Below are 14,900 nucleotides of genomic sequence, written 5' to 3'. Positions count from 1 at the left end.
GTCTGAATGATTAGAATGTTTCCACCCTCCCCATGATAAATATTTGACAATGAAAAAACTATGTCAAAGCAAAATTGGAAACCCAGAAGATGCAAAGTGAGTCTATGAAGCAGCTTAGTTTGTGTGTGCCACAGCATTAAACTGAAATTAAAATTCTGCAGGGAACAGTAACTAGCATAACTATATTTTTTAATTATTAGATACACTAACATACTACATGAGCCTCAAGTGTATGCAGCTTGCCCTGGTTGCTTGGAGTTCACTGATACTTAACTTGCAGATTCAGTGAGAAAAAGGAGGTGTTTCATCCTGAAGCAGGTAATAAAGCCCCAGTAAATTTAGGTCATTCTGTACATAACATGAAAGCAAGCTCCAGAGAGAAAAGGAGCAAAGTATAACACCAAGTTTGGCCAAGTTCTGCAATGGGAGCTCAGCACAGTGATAGAGAATCATGTTTTGCCTTAGGATGCAGTTGATATAAGTCATTATTCAGACTCAAGGAATTATTGCCTCCAAAATCACTGGAGTTATGCTGGGCTCATGTGGCTATATTTTGGCCAGGATCTGTCTTCTGAATGCTTTGCCCAGACCCCTAATGTCCTTAACTGCCAGTACAGCAGGTATCAACTTCCAGCTCTGCAGATCCCAACTCAGCCTTGCCAAGTCCTCAGCTCTTTCTCTGTTCCCATCTCTGCCTTTCCACCAAGATGACCCAAGAGATTCCTAACTGTGTCACCCAAGCAAGTAAGGGCTCACTCTGCTCACATATCCATACCATCTGTCCCTAACAGGATGAGTATACGCACAGTGAACCTGAAATCACAGAGTGCCTGTCAAACAATTTATGCACTCTGGGTGATACACTGATAAAAAGACTGTTCTGTTTCAGGCCTGAAGTTCGCTGCTTATCAGCTAAACACCACTTTGGAAACAGCACTATTCCAAAATGGGGAAATGGGAGGAGAGGAATTAAAAGGACACGCACTGTCCTATTCCTTGGCAATTTTAATGTAGAAGCCAAAACCTCACCTGACCCTACACAGGAAACAGAGCAGCCAATGAAGTGGCAAGTGCTGCTCAAATAGTTGGAAGAAATAACAAATGTCCCGTGCAAGTGATCACAAGGGCATGCAAAATGAATTTTAGTAGTAGTCTAAATATGAACTGACATATTTATATGGTATTTCACACACTCCCACAGAAGAGACGCTGACAATTACAACACTAAGAAAGCATCCCTGATACAGTGAGACCAAATATAAGGCCAGAATAGTAGGGCCCCAAATCCACTTTGCTATGAAGGGGATTCTATAAAACATATCTTCTACAATTTAGAGACATCAGCAATGTCTGAGAAGCATAGTGCACTGAGCAAGTCCAAAGTAGCTAGATTTCCCTTAAATTTCCTTTTTGTCTTAATTTGCTGATTTTTTCTCTTATTCTACCATCTGATTTCGCTGCAATTCTGGCCGAATTCCAGTAGAGTAATTCCCTTTTGCATTTCTGATTTCTTTCTCTAGAAACTGAAACAGCTTCAGAGTTCTACTGGATAGAAACCTGCTCTTCCCAGAATGTATCTCAGAGGTATGTTGTAAGGAAGATAAATAACAGGAGGGAAAACCAGAAGATTTTATTCTTCGATGTGTACAGTTTCTTTTATCCTAATCTTAAATGCATCTCATTTCTGTGGTATTGACTATTGCTATCATAGGACCAGTGATGGTCTTACTTTATGGTTTTATTTTAGTGGCTTTCAAATCTACAAGTAGTCCATAATCCTATAGTGAGTTACTTGGAACTGGCCTACCTAGCCATATTAAACAACAAAACCATGGTGATGTCTGTCAAAAGCCTTGTCTAAGGTGAATGTTATCCAACAGAAATTGCAAAGGTTGGTACTTATTTGAAGGTTAGAAAGTCTGGAGAGTTTTATATCAGTAAAATTCTGGCAGCTTCAACAGGATGTTCTTGATTTATGCTGGAATAAATGCAAAATTAAACTCATCTACAGTTTATCACCTGATTAAAGAAGAAATAAAAACCAGTCTTGTAATACACAATTCACTGTATTCTGAGAAGTCCTTGGAGTATCTCAGCCTAAAGCAACACTGTACCTTAGCACAGCATTACAAAAGAGAAAACATCCCTACACTGCAGAATAGATATTATTCCAGTATCCTTCCTATTGAAGCATAACTCACTTTATTACTGCAGTCACTTGTGTATGTGTCTTCTGATATACAAGAAGAGAATTAACTAGAAAACCAGCAAGATCTCGCTATATTAATTATGCAAAAGCAAGTAGAAGGAATGCATAGGCCACAAACACTAATAGTTTAAATGCAGTTTCCTGTAGCCAATGTGCTAGAGCAGGTCACTCTTAGTGCTTTGTCTTCGCTCTGGTGAGGCGCATCTACTGACAGCTGAAAGTTGTAATGAAAATGGCAAGGCCAGCCAGAAGGGGTGTAGGATCACTGGCACACTAAGATGTCCTGTGTTTCACCTAAAGAGCCCCTCCTCTTTCCAGAGTCACTTTCCTGCACATGGCTAAGGAGCTGCTGGGAACTCCATGGGTACCCTTTCACCCTGGGGCTGCCTCCCCATCCAACACTGCTGCATTGACCATCTGGCTTCTCCCATGCCTGTGGCACATCTTGCAGCAGTGTAAAGAGCCAAATGCCACCTCAGATCGAACAGTGAACAATAGACTGGTAGTTTTTTCCAGAATTAGGATTTCCCTTACCTAAGCTGCCTCCTTGATTCATGGTTCATGTCAATAGTTTAGGTTACTGCCTCAAACAGGTTCTGTGACAGCTTTCTAGAAAAAAAGAAAAAAAAATAAAGGGTGTATATATATATTTTTATATGCTCGTGTATGCACGATTACAGTGGCAGCATGTGGAGCAGAGCTGACTTATGAACCACTCATTGGCCGCTCCCTTCAGACACTGGTGCCAAGAAAAGAGCATGAAACAAGCCTGTTTCCCCATCACCATGGCAACGCTGGGTGGGAAGCAGCATTTCCTACAAGGCATCTCACTGAGCCTCTGTGAGATGCTGCCAGGCCACGGGTGACCCAGGGCATAAAGCAATGCCTGGCATGTGCTGCTGTCACCCCTCAGCCTCCCATGTGTCCCACCATGATTTCTCGTGGAGGCCCACAGGCACCAGAGCTCTCAGATGCCCTAGGCTTGCCCTGGTGTGTGGCTGTAGGAAAGCATGGCAGCTGCCTGTAAAGGCTGGTGGGGGTGGAAAGGACGGATGGAGGCACCACAAGCAGCTGCTCTGCTGCTTCCTACCAACACTGTCTTCACCCTGACCTATCTCAAGGGGTTTTATGGTACGGGGAATAGTTTACCTGGCACAAGAAGGAAAGAAAGAACCTCACCACCAAAAAAAAAAAGAGACCTAAACAAACAAAAAAACCAACCAAACATAAAAAACAACAAACAAAAAACCCAAACAAACAACCAAATAAACCTAAAAACCTAATGTTTTGTCAAGCTTTTGACCCCACACCATGTCTGGAGACTGAGCAATACCAGACTTTCTCTGAAATAATTGGTAAATAAATAAAAGTTCACCCAGTCTTATCAACCCAATTTTGTGTCCTTGAGAGTTTGATGATTATTGTAGCTGCATAAGACAACCCAGTGTGATAGGTATAAATACTTTTATCATTATTATTATTATTATTATTTATTTTTTACTTATTCTTGGGTGAACATGTCTGGGTGTGGATGATCTGGTATTAGTGGGAAAAATGAGTGAAGTACATGCATTCTCACAGCTATGTGAGAGGCTAGGCATCACTGCAGAGAAAGCTTTCATAAACATGAGGTGTGGCCTGCAGAAGGATGTCATCCAGTGACTAGATATAAATTTCCTGCTCAAAGCAAACCCAGACTAATGCACTACTGATTCCTGCCAATCCCCTCTTAGACTTTGTTCGTTCTCCCACCAAGGAGAGCTGAATGTGAAGCTCAGCTCTTGTTCAGATGCAGGGAATCCACCCAGGAAAGACACGCTGTGGATTCCCAGCTGCTGGGAAAAAGCTGTAAGAGGTTAACCTGGAAAATTTTGGACTAGAGAATTCAACTGGAGAACACACACCTAAAGGATTTCATTAACTCTGTCTCTTCACAGAATATTTTGTTTCTTTTCTTGGGCATCTACATTTATTCCTTATTTCATCAAAGTCGTTACTTCATTTTCTTGCCTCTCTTTCTCCATGCTCTCCCATCTTTTTTCAGCAAAAATTGCCAGAGTTTGATGAAGGGGCTTGGGTAAAATGGCACTCTTGTGCTGAACTTCAGTGATGTAACCCTAACTGTTCTATGATTTTATGCCAGTATTGTTACCATCCCACCAAAACTCAAGCTATATTGTTCTCAACTATTATGAATATTTTTCAGAAGAAGAAACAAAACAGTGGCTTGCACTAGCTTAAAGGGCACCAAAATTACCACAATTTTCTGGTCGAAACAGTCAACTCTCAATTCCTAATATTACATTTGATTCTGAGCTTGGCAGGGGGAGAGGAGAATTAATCATGAACTGGGCTCTCTGCAAATCACACAGTTTACCTTAAAATCATAAAATCTGACAAATAAAAATAATATTTTTATGTTATTTCCTGGGTTCTGAGTTTTCATCTTTCCTTTCTCCATTTTCTTCCTCCATAATTATGAAAGCTAAATCTTTGTCTTAAAAAAGGCAAAATTCACCAACATTGCATTCTCATTAACTTCATGGATGGCTTTGCTGAGTGCATCTGAAAAAGTCATCCTCTTAGAAATCTATATATAGCAGAAGGCTCAAGAATTAGAAAGTGATTTTCTGATCAAAGATACTTTAGCCACTTCTAAAAGCAGACTTCTTGTAAGCTATGCTTTCATATCCAAATTAATTTTCAACTTCTTTCTCAAGCTCGGCAGAGAAACTGATTCTTTAGTAATTTTCGGAAACCTAAGTTTAAAAACTTCATCTTTGGCTTGCTATCAGATAATATTTAGTCTCACAAACCAGAACATTCTGGCTTCAGTGAGTACTAATCATCCCCTGCCCCTGCCACTTCACAGCTCTATTTCTCTGCTTCTGTTTTTCTTCACATGTTTAAATTCACATCTTTGCCAAATAGGAAAGTTCAGAATGCATGGAGTCATTCTTTCATTGCAAGAGGTTTTTGTGCCTTCTGTTTTAGGTATAAAAGACAATAAAGTCTAAACAAGGACAACTGGCAACTGTATTTCACCAAGGTACTTGTGCTGCAAATGCCAAATATCTATGTTTTTTTCCTTAATCTAAGGATTGCTTGCATAGGGTTTGTTTGTTTGTTTTGGGTTTTTATTTGTTTGGTTGGTTGGTTGGTTTGGTTTTTGGCTTTTTTTTTTTTTTTTTTAAATGGTGAAACATTTAAATGCTAGATACCAGCTCTTGGCATTAGACAAAAGTTCAGTTAACTCTCCACCACATCTTAATAGCAGCTGAATCACACCTTTTTCAGTGAATAATGCCTATTTCCCAATTTTTACCACAGTCCATCACCTTACAATTATTTTCATGGCAGAACAAAAGAGTCATAATAAAATATTTAAAGTCAGGGTACCATCTTATAACAGTTGCTGGCTGCTCCTGAGGAGAAGAGTTCTGCTGTTCTGGAGCTGGGCACTCCTTTGCCTGTCCTGTTCATGACAGGAGCAACACCAACCAGCTATCACAACATTTATAAAAGCCAATGAGCTTATTAGAGCTATTTAATCTTGTCTCCCAATTAGCACAGGTGATGCAATTCCATCCAGGTCACATTCAGGTTAGTAGCCCACATATGCATAATGTTAAGAACACATCCAGTTTATCACTAGGAATCTCTTAATCAAGCATATTTACCATGCTTCTTTTTTTTTTTTTCTTCTGCTTCTTTCCTGATTCTTCCCAAAATCACAGATTCCAAACTGCGTTCATTTTTGGTGCCATACTCAGAACAAATTGCCCTGATGTTCAGATCCCTCTCTTTGTATACAGAGGTTAGGCTTTTGCCTCATGCTCTTTGGAGCAAACCACATTTAGTTGGCTATCAGTATTGACTCCCAAGGGCCCCTTAATAATCAGAGCTCAGATTTCAGTCCTCCTTCTAATTATGGCCTTGCATTTAAAATCAAAGACAAAAGATACCAAAGAAGCTGCAGATTATATCCTGTTTGCTCACACCTTTTTCGGGTATGTAAGAATTACGGGTAATCCCTTGAACCCCAATAAAAGTTCACATTTGGTTAAACTACAAAAATAATCAGTTAAACATCTTTTCTTGTGTAAAAAGGCTTTCTATCTTGCTCAGTACATTGCTGAGAAGCACTGATAACATACAGTGGTTAGAATAATACAGACTGATTCAATGTGGAAAAGAGTATCAGAAGTCTACTGAATTTTATTGAATGCAAGAGCACAGGCCTTTAAACAGGTTTCACTGTAAGGCATGGAGCTGTCACCCCACTTTCAAGTAACTGTATGTTTTCAGATGCCAGAGCGGAAAGAATCTTTACCATGTTTGAAGGGGGGACTTGTAACAGAGATATGCTGCAAAAGGAATCTTGCAAGTAGGTCAGTCTGGCAGGTCTTAGAAAGAAAACAACAGACTTGATTTTGCATCAAATAAGCCCCCACTTGTAGAATTGACTAAAGATGGCTTAAAGGCACCCCTGGTTGCAGAAGACCTGTCACTGTGGCATTATAGTGCTCTAGCATCCATGGCTCATGTAGCAACCGCTGGTGACATGGAGTGGCCTATTGCAGTGGCTCCAGTCTTTCCAGCATACTGAGCATCAGCAAGCAAAGCTGGTAATACTGAAGTTTTGCTCCTCTTACCTCCTGCTTTCTCTCTTCTGCTGTAGAGCCCCAATAACCAGCACTCAGGCCAAAGGAAAGACATCTGTATTCAGCAGGAACAAAGACAAACCTTTCTTTTGCTGACAGAGTGTGACCAAAAAAAGCAGTCAGCTTAAGAAAAATCCCCATGAAAGTTACATAGATGCAAGCAGAAAACCGAAGAGCGTTTTCCATCTAGCATGCATTCAGCTCCTCAAGTAGCACACGTTGTCAAGAGTGTGGCAACTCCTCTGGGGAGATACTTGGGTGACCTGAATCAGTAAGTTTTATTAAACTGTCAGCCCTTCTTATCAAAGTCAAGAAACAAGGCTTCATTCTTATCTGACTCCAGACAAATACCAGCTGTTGGGGTACTTGAGGAAGGGAGAACTTGAGCCAGGGTTTGGAAGAGCACTAGCAAAATTAGTAGCATTTCAACAATGTCTGATTTACAGGAAGAGCTGAGCCCATCCTAAGAAAGTGAAGCCCCTCCATGGAGTTTGGGAGGAACAATGAATGACAGCAGCTTTTGGAGTTTATCTATTTGGAGGTTTGCATACTGGCAACTGAATTCTCAATGTCTGAATTTGGTCTCTGAGGCCAAAATATGTACTCACTGTAGTTTATTCAGTCTAAGCTTGTTTTCTGAGCGACTGTTGAGACTCTCTGCCTAAAACAAAATACAGGACAGTGGTAGTCCTCCATATAGCCAGGTTATCCTTCTGAGAGGCAGAAAAAGAGGCTGCTCTGTCCCGCCATCACTTGAATCTATTACTAGTCATTTATTTATAGGTAAAAGGCAAGAAAATTGTCCTCCTAGCTCCATTCAAAAATACCGTTTGGCTATAAATGTTCCCAGCTTTCCATCAAGTGATTTTTCCCCCTCCTTCCAACTGCTCTGCAGTTAGTGCTATCTTGTACTGTCTCTAGATGTACCCATTGCAAGGGTACATTGCCAACAACAAAGCAAGCAAACACTCTGACAGGCTGTTCTCCACCCCTTTCCTCTATTAGGAGAGAAATACTGGTTATAGATGGGTTAATTATTACATTCAGCGTTACCCTTCTGGGAAGCAATGGCATTACTCTTGAGACTGTTACTTCAAATAAACCCTTAGGGCTTTCTCACTTAGCCTACAGCTAGAGGTCCTTGAGTGGCTCCCTCCTGAGCAGACTTTCTGAAAAATTTCTTAAACATAACTTCCTTCACATTAATGAAGTCCTTTTGTTGCTAGTCAGGAAAGTTTTGAGTTTGGTTTAGTTCATTTTCTGTATTTAGTTGTTTTATGCCTCTGAACTGATGGCCCGCTACAGCCAGTGCCATTTTTGAGACTACATTCACATGATACTTTGCAAAACACAAACTCTCTTCTGAAAAGTGTTCTTGCTCACATGTTATTTCTCTTCAGGAAACAAAAAAAAAAAAAAAAAAAAAAACCAAAAAAAAACCCCAAACATAATTCATCCCTCAAATCTTCAAATTTTTGCATACATGAGACACAATGTTAATCTTACCATGTTTCAACATCTAGATATGAATAACTTGACTACCTCAAAGGATTTTTGATGCAGAGCATAATAAATCATATGCATTACCAACATTAAAATCCATTTTGTCTTAAACTGTCTTGAGCATTCCCAAGTAGGCCATATCATAACTAAACCTCCAGACATGGTCACTTCTTGCCTTCTGCCCCAGCTTCATAAGTGATCTCTGGAAGATAGTTTTGGAGGAGGAAAACTAACAATCTAAACCAATTTTAAGTGGCTCTCCATTACTCAGGTACAAGTTCAGTAGCATTTTCCATAAGACTGGCCCGGACCTACCTGATAATATATATAACAATTTTATATTAATAATCATATGTTTTCATTACTTTTAAGCCAGTATTTGGCATAAGTGCCTGCTTCATTTTGCCTTACCAGGTGCAGGAAGGAGGAAAAAGAGGCTCTGCACCTTCAATTACTGTATTCACAGTAGCTCTGAACCCACAGGGGTTACGAACTGCACACACCCTGCCGATGAGCTGCTGCCTGAGACCTGCAGCCCTGTGTCCCAGCGCAGGTCTCCCAGAAGAGATGAGGAAGCTGCTGGCTGTTGTGGCTCCCTGGGCCTTGCACCATGCCAGTGTGCCGCGCCATGCTGTGAGACCTGGCAGACTGCTGAAACCTGCTGCTGCCGAGCTGCACAAACTGTCAATGGAGTTTCTATTAGTGAAGCACCTCGTGCAACCAGCTGTGCTGAAGAAAAATGCAGCCCCAGCCCTGGCTCTCAGGCTCCGTGTGAGCAATCAGCATGCCCATCTCTTTCACCTGTTCTAGCAACTTGGTGGCTGACTGGGCACTACACAATACCAAAGTGACCCCATTGCAAACCTAGTTCCAGGTCACAACTGGAAATCACCTTTTCTCCCAGGGAAGAAAGCTCTCCTCATACCCCATATCCCCCACACCCTCCTCGCTGTGCTGCAGTGTGCCTGTGACAGGCTTCTCCACAGCCTAGGGGAGAAGAGGGGTAATGTGGGTCCACCCAGCAGTGGCTCTCCAGAGGTTCCTCTTTGCCTCTGACTGCAGAGGGTGACAGATGAGGGTGGTCTGGGGGGATGGAGGCTGTGGCGGGTACCCGCCGCTGCTGCTGCTGCTGCTGCTGCTGCCGCCTGCGCTGAGTCACTGCACTCCCAGCCCGGCACTGACACGTTTCTTAAATAGATGACTGGGAGTGTGCAATTTCCATACTGATGAGTCTCCCCAGCACAGCCTGGCCCAGCTCCTCTTTTCTCTCACGTTAGTGGGAAACTCACATCAAATGAGTTATTAAAACCTGTATTAAAAGCACCTCCAGAAAGGCTGCCTCCTCTGCCTTAAGCAAACACAGAGAGCAGCGGAGCAAAGACATGTCTGCTCTGTGGCACTCACACATGGGTCCCCTGCCTCTGCTGTGATGCATGGTTTGCAGAAGCATAGAGCTTCTTCACGGGGTTTTTTTGAGGTAGATCAGGAATGCTTTTCCACCTTCCTCCATTTACTTTTTCAGCTCAGTAACTCTGAGAGTACCTAAGTCCACAGGGCAGACAGTCCCTCCAGAGACACCCCACAGGCGTTGCCACTGACCTCCCATCCCAGCCCCACTGACTCCTCTGCCTTGGCTTTACCCTTCCCATATTCTCTTCTCTCGCTCTCCCCTGTTTTGTTTTTTATTTATTTTGGTGCAGATATATCAGCTAAATATCAGCTTGACAAGATAAGAACTATTATGCCTTTTGGTTGCATGTTGTGCATGGAAACTGGGTCTTACAGATCCCTGTTCAGTTACAAAGGATGTCCACAAAATCCACAACTACAGTAAGATTTAATAAAAAGGCAGTTTTCTTAGTTTTCTTGCACTAAAATGCTTCCGCATGCTCCTGGCTTTCTGCCACAGGTAACTATTAGTTTGAGTTTTTCCTCTGCTTACAGTACATATTCTTGCTCACAGAAATCAAGTCCCCACTCATGTTTTCCCTTTGGCTACTGCTTTGGGCAATTGCTTTAGCTTCTTAAATCATCTTGCTCAACAAAGGGGCATTGATGCCAAAAGTCAGACAAATAAGAAGGCAGAGGACAATATTTAAAAATACTCAGGTTCTTGTGGATGTGGAGTAGCATCAAGCAGAATTTCAAAGAGAAAATGATTAGAAAGGCCTATTCCTGCATGTAGAAAGCTCAAGAGCTTTGGTGGCACACAGAGGTCAGGTGGAAGGTCTCCATGCCCTGTCAGAGAGGGCAAAGTTATTAAAGAAAGGTTTCCAGTGTGGTTTTGGCAGTTTTGAATAGGAAATGCACTTCTGTGAATATTCTGCATTGCTTAATTAAAACGAGCTATTTTTGTGAATGCTTTTGACCATGAACCTTTTTCTTGAATATTCATTGATGATGGGAGGAAAGGCATGAGCAGAATGTATGGAAATTCATTTAAAATCTGAATGACTATGCTTGAGGAATTTTTATTATATTCATTACCTATTTGTTATGTAATTTTTGTTTGTAATGTTGGTTTGATTACCTAAAGATAGAAATAGATGCACAGCCACACATACTGTGTAACAATTGTTCTGTTATGACTGTAACTAATTATTCATGTTACATGAGATCCCTCTGGCTTTTTTTCTTTAGTGAGTTTGCATCAATCACAATTTGAAAATCATTGGAAATCTAGCCAAACAGTGACAGATTCTGCCCTAGGTCTGGTCCTAGAGTACATTTCTTCAGGCAGATGCGAGCCAGAGCTGAGTAACTAAGAAATAAGAACAATCCCTGCTGTGGCTCCAAGACTGATGCTTTATGAGGCCCAACAAAGACAGCAGGGTTGAAAGGAAAAGCACCAAGAGCAGAAAATACTCCGTAGTGTATACTGCTCTGGAGGCTGTGTGCTGATTTGGGCTGTGGAAACTGCTGTGATGTATGCCAGTGACACTTCTGGTCCCTGATACAGCTTGAAATCCTCAGGCATAATGATGCCTTAAACTTCCTCCAAATCCCTAAGCAATGAAATCATTACCCTAAAGCTTCTTTGCCTCTGGAGATGAAGCATCGTCCCAGCTCAAGGGTCTTCTCTTACAGCACTGTAATAACTCTTAAAAGAACTAAGCAGAAATCCCAGGGCATTTGAGCAGATCCTAGAGGACTCAGACATCAAGTCAGGACAAAGACAAAGCTTTCTGATCTTCTCAGTCTATTACATTGTGCTTTCAGAGCCTGAAATAGCAGAGCAATGCCTGAGGGTACAGTGGTGAGGCCTCTACTGGGATTACAACACATCAGTTACTTCATTATTTCTAAAAATATTTAAAAGAAGACTAATTTCAACATAGCTTGGTATAAAAGAGGGAAAAAAGAATTAAAAGTGGAAAGGTTTATATTTGTGCTTTTATCTTATATTTCTACATTAAATATATCAGTGTATATATTGTCTGTATTTCTCTTCATTCGTTATCCAGAGACTATTAACCTCTTTAGAAGCCAGCAGAGTACATTGGACAACACAGGACTATGTAGGTCTGGTTACACGTACATCAGGCCCAGGTTTGTAGGAAGCATGGTCCAAGGATGCTGCTCTAAGGAGGGCCACAGTTTCTGGCATTGCATCAGTGATAATAGCCGTAAACAAAGGGACCCCATTTTGGCCTTGTTTTGTTTACTTCTTTTCCAGAAAAGACTTTTCATTCAGAACAAGAATTCAATACAAAACTAATAGACCATAATAAAATACAGCAGCGGAAGGGGGGCTTCACTGGAGAATATCTGACTCTTCGGACTTCTGTCTGTTGGTCTCTTTACCTTGTAAAGGGACAGTAATACCTGTTTCTCCCAGTGCCTGGTGAAGTGGCCAAAGCCATTTGAGACTGACGTGTGTCTGATAGAGTATGGCAGAGCCAGGTATCCTGCAGACTTATCCTGCCCTGGTAACTCCATGATAACTGCCTACACATGGGATGGGAGTGGACCAGGACTCTGGGCCTGTGGCAATAGCACTGCTTCAATTCCCTTCTAGACTGCCACTCACGGTCCCATTCTGACGTCATGAGTAGTTGTTGTTCTCTGCAGCAAGCAGTTGCGCAGCCAGGCTCTGTGCTTTAGTTTCTTTGCATGGAAAGAACATGGCATAGCAAGAATGAGAGGTTGACTTCAGTTCAATGCCCCACGTTTTCTGGAGACCAGGTAGTGTCATTATGGTAATTCCAGAGGTAGACTTTTCATCCTGAAAGCACAGAGAAGATGAATTACATTCTGACATGAATGAAAAAATTGTCCAGAATTGTATTAGACAGGATTAAAACCATTTTAAAGGGCAATACATTCCGATGTTTTTAGTCTAGGCTAAATGCTAAGTAGGAGTATAAGAAACCTCACCTATTGGCAGATTATTCCACAGCCATTTAATGCATTTCCCTATGGCTTCCCCTAAGGGAACTGATCTTTGAATGGGTATAGTCCCAGAAGCAGGGTACTGGTTAACACCAATTTTGTTGGAAGGTTAAAATCCTTATTCCTAGAACCAAAAGGTAACTGATTATTTATCTATTATTCCTTTCTGTATTGTACTTTTCAAAAGTCAAACTATACTTGTCAAAACAGTTCATCAAGCTGGTGGGCATGTATTTACATGGGCACATTGTTTACTCCTTAAAGTCCTTCAGTACCTAGGGATGAACTGAACGTGATTACAAAGGTTAAATAGATCCGTTTGCTATAGACGCATTTGTCTTTGTTATGGTATTGCAAAAAATGCAGAATGCAGATTTTTATGTATTCTAGCACCTCAGCTATATATATATATATATGTATGTATGTATATATTCCTAGGCTCTGTAGAGCTGGATGCATACAATGAGAAACATACAGAAATGTGGAGTGACTTATACTCATTTCCTGCACTGCACATCTGCAGCTCTAGGAAGAAAAGAGACTGAACTCTGAGGCTGTTTCTGGGTCTGTATCTCCTGCTCTTCTGTACCTGCAGCCTGTGACAGGAATACCTGGGCACCAGCAAGGAAATTCAGAGTTCTCTAGAAATTGAAGGATCCAAGATGTATAGTCACTTCTGAAAATCCTGGCACACAAGGAACCAGGACTACAGCAAGACATAAATGTAGCACAGGAATAGAGACTGGGACCTGGCTGCTGTACAGAAAGCTTCTGGTTCTGATCTGGAATGTCCTTTTCTACCAAGATATTCTCCAAAACAAGTATGGTTAGGACAACTTGCTACATCCTCAATAAGTTTATATGGAACACTTGCAATCAGCTCCCTGATTATTTCAGTGTTTGACTAAGCATACCAAATAACATCATCTAAGACCCACATTTTATCAATTGAAAAATATGTCTCTTACGTGTATAATGTTCACCACACCACATTGAGTAGTTTACAATCTTTCATATTCTTATTCTAACAAAAACCTTATAAGAGAAAGATATCTTTTACTAATGTGTAGTGGCTAAGTAACATATCCAAGGTCACCCAAATCTGTAGCTGCTCAGAGCATTTTCAGCATCCAAGTTAGCATATAGCCTCCTAAGCTGTGCAAAACCCAGTTTTTCTGCAAATGCCTCTAGTCACTGTTTCTGTTACCAGTAGCAGGTAAACCAGATGTACATTTCCTACAGCCAACTTCCCACAAAATCTGTTTTAGGAAAAAGAAGAGCTGTCCAAAGGAAAATGAGACCTATGCAATTTCTAGCAGCTTCTAGAAGATATGGTGGTATGCTTACATTATGTGTTGCTATAGTAATGCCCCTTTCCCATTCACCCTGTGCTAAGATCCACAGCACAATAATGGGCTTTGTGAATGCAAGCTCTTCGTCTTTCCATTTTTTAAATAATCAGGTAGCCCAACACCAGAGGTAAGGTACCTGTCATACTACTAAGAACATACTGAAGAAAAAGAGTTATCGTATTATAAGATAAGAAGATATACTATATTCATATAATATATCCCCACCTCTGCTATGTGAGGACAGCACATACATTAGCACTGAGTCCAGCATCACATCTCACCACACTAGGAAGTACACACCATAAGGGGAAGCAAGCTGCTCTTGCTTTCTCCATACAATATATGGAGAAATATAATTCAAATATCAATTAATGGTATTTGAAAACCAGGGATTTTCAGGAAGAGGTGGCAATATCCAAAGAGCAGTGGCCATGTACTGGCTCATTATGCAGCCAGTCCTTTGAGACAGTTACAACTTCTGGATGATGCAACCTGCATCCCATGACAGGGATAAAATGATGGACACTCCAAATCTCTATAGCTGCCTGGCACTGTCAGCATGTTCTTATTCATCTTTGCCTGCATAACGTGTTGCTGCAGTGTTGTCAGTGAGCATTGCAATACATGGCAGAAATGCTCTCTACTTTGCTGAGCTGACAGGGAAGAAGATGGCTTATGAAGAGTCATATGTAGCCGGACTCTCTGACTGCCTGATCTCCATTATGACTTTGGTCCTGTTGCAGGCAGTTCTATAATATCTTTTTTTTTTATTATTTAGGC

This window comes from Psittacula echo, assembly GCF_963264785.1.
Source record: "Psittacula echo genome assembly, chromosome: 5".
Classification (NCBI taxonomy): Eukaryota; Metazoa; Chordata; class Aves; order Psittaciformes; family Psittacidae; genus Psittacula; species Psittacula echo.
This window is presented reverse-complemented; position numbering follows the sequence as displayed.